Source organism: Salmo trutta, unplaced genomic scaffold, assembly GCF_901001165.1.
Source record: "Salmo trutta unplaced genomic scaffold, fSalTru1.1, whole genome shotgun sequence".
Lineage (NCBI taxonomy): Eukaryota > Metazoa > Chordata > Actinopteri > Salmoniformes > Salmonidae > Salmo > Salmo trutta.
In genome coordinates, this window is record NW_021823188.1 from 17,964 (window position 1) to 21,165 (window position 3,202).

Consider the following 3,202-nt stretch of genomic DNA (forward strand, 5'->3'; position numbering starts at 1 on the left):
GAAAGGGTATTTGAATAAGCATACGGTCACCCTGCAGGTAATTAACAAGGGGATGGGGTGAAAGAGAGGGGAGGATGAGAGAGAAAGGGATGAAACGAGAGTGGGAGAAGAAGAGAGACAGAGAGGGAGAGGCTGTGGGTTTGATTCATCTAACATTTGAATCACCCGTTGCGGAGCTGGAGAGATAGAGGGAGAGGGAGAGAGAGAGAGAGAAGCTATGTTAAAAGAGACCGCCTCTAGCCAGCCTGCTGGGGAGAGTGAACAACCCAGTGTAGTGTAAGTAGCATCCTGCACAATGTACTCTACACAAACCCTCATACCATCCAAAAGCCATTTCAAATCCGTTTCTCTCGTTTTCAGCAGGGACTGTCCCTTTCATCACTCCCTTCCCTCACTGCCCCCCCCCCCCCCCACACACACCTCTGTTCTACAGAAAAACGTCAATTCCCTAAATATCCATGTCCCCCCAACAACAACAATCCCTTAGAGTCATTTTTTACATTTCATCATCAACTGAAATGGAAATACACTGACTCTACGGCCGTGGCTAGCTGTGAATGTCTCTGAAGAAAGACAGACTATTTCAGAGGGTTGCAGTGGATAACACAGCAGGAGAAATCACAGTAAAATAGCCTAAAGTCACAGCTCAAACCAACACAAAGCCCAGACAGACCGATACTAATAAACCACAACCAAAAAAATCCCTGCTTGAACACAGTCTCAGCCAATCAGCATCCAGGATCAGCTAACCTTTGTATAAAATGTGTTAAACCTTATGAAAAAGGACAAATGTGCAAACAGCTATGCATTTAATTGAGGCTTAATTTAAACATTGCCAGGAAGGAGTCCTAGGCCCTGTAGCGAGGCTGACCGAGGGGCTGAGTCCTCCTGACTCCTGTCTGACTGATCTGATCTTGGATCATTTAATGCTGACATCACTCATCTGACATCCATGGTCTAGCCGGGGTAGTTCTGCCGGCACTTTGCCCCCTCCCTGTTCCTCACAGAGTTGTTTGCCTTCTAGGGTGGAGTCAGTCGACTCCCACAGAGAAAGACAGATTAGGGGGTAGTGTATGGGGGGTAGGGGGTAAGACAAGCAGGGAACCTAGTGGTAGTGTATGGGGGGTAGGGGGTAGGGGGTAAGACAAGCAGGGAGCCTAGTGGTAGTGTATGGGGGGTAGGGGGTAAGACAAGCAGGGAGCCTAGTGGTAGTGTATGGGGGGTAGGGGGTAAGACAAGCAGGGAGCCTAGTGGTAGTGTATGGGGGGTAGGGGGTAAGACAAGCAGGGAACCTAGTGGTAGTGTATGGGGGGTAGGAGGTAAGACAAGCAGGGAGCCTAGTGGTAGTGTATGGGGGGTAGAGGGTAAGACAAGCAGGGAGCCTAGTGGTAGTGTATGGGGGGGTAGGGGGTAAGACAAGCAGGGAGCCTAGTGGTAGTGTATGGGGGGTAGGGGGTAAGACAAGCAGGGAGCCTAGTGGTAGTGTATGGGGGGTGGGGGGTAGGGGGTAAGACAAGCAGGGAGCCTAGTGGTAGTGTATGGTGGTGGGGGGTAGGGTGTAAGACAAGCAGGGAGCCTAGTGGTAGTGTATGGGGGGTAGGGGGTAAGACAAGCAGGGAGCCTAGTGGTAGTGTATGGGGGGTAGGGGGTAAGACAAGCAGGGAACCTAGTGGTAGTGTATGGGGGGTAGGGGGTAAGACAAGCAGGGAGCCTAGTGGTAGTGTATGGGGGGTAGGGTGTAAGACAAGCAGGGAGCCTAGTGGTAGTGTAGTGGACAAGGCGCTTACTCAGTGTTAGTGAGAATGAGCATGAGTGTCATCGCTGTGTGTGTGGTGTTAGAGATGCGTGGGTCAGCTGTTTGTTCCCCCGCACCCACTCGCCCGCACTTTGAAATGGAAATGGAGGCCAGCAAACCGCTTATATAGAAAATGCACAGTAGACTACAGTCAGAGACGGTGCAGCGATTTTTTTGGACATTGGTTGCAGGATTTTTTTCGGCCTAATTTAGATAATTCACTTTATACATTTTGATGACGTAGCTTCTCTTCTGTCATTATAAGTTGCCCTAGAAGACTAAACAAACCATTACTCACCAGAATAATGTCATCAATTATAGAATGAATACTTCAATCTAGTTGACATTGGTCATGTTCTCTGTCATCTCTGCTTCTTTTGCGGAGCGAAGATGTTTAGCGACTGGGGATAAAATGCAATAACTCCAAAAAAAAATGAAACATTTCCAAATGACATCCCTTTGACTGGTTGTCAGGAAATAGAAATTTGCAAAAACTACCCAACATGTTTCTGATAAGATTTCAGTTCGGCATTGGATGCATATTCTATGTGGTTGAAATAATATCAGTTTTATGAAGCTGATAAAAACAGCACCTCTACAGACAGTATTTAACTGCACATTCACGTTCTCTCAAGATGCTGAAAGTAAGAAATCATATTTCTCCACACCTGTTCCGAAGTATAAATGTAGCCTACATTTGGTGTAGATCTATAACTTTACTGCAAGAAAGGCTTAGTTCTGCAGGAGTTAATATGAAGACTATGTGAGAGGTTATAGACCTACAGTTAATATGAAGACTATGTGAGAGGTTATAGACCTACAGTCAATATTAAGGCTAGGTGAGAGGTTATAGACCTACAGTCAATATTAAGGCTAGCTGAGAGGTTATAGACCTACAGTCAATATTATGGCTAGGTGAGAGGTTATAGACCTACAGTCAGTATCCAGATGTCAGTTTCAATTGAACCCATCTGAACAGTAGGTTACAGTTCCCTTGACGTGCCATAGGCCTATTTGAAGTCCCAGTCTTGTGACTGTTGAATTTCTATAACGCCTCACAATCATCACACCTAACAACGCCAGCACTGCTACTGTACCATCCTCTATTACAACTTCACCAAATATTTCCTAAACATGATTTTTCTGGCCGTCGCTTCTCTTTATTTTCCACTCTCCATTTCGCAGCTTTTCTCTTATTAAATTAAACGTATTACCACCACAGAGACATTGTTCTTTTTACCTCTGTGGATTGAGTAAACTTTTCCTGCCTGTAACCAAAAGCATTTGGCATTGGCGTGTAGACTATTTGGTGCACCTAGGCTACAGTTACGCCCTAAAGCTTAGTGTTACGCACTAATGCCAGATAACCTTAAATAACGAAAGAAAAACCTCAATGTAGCCTATAGA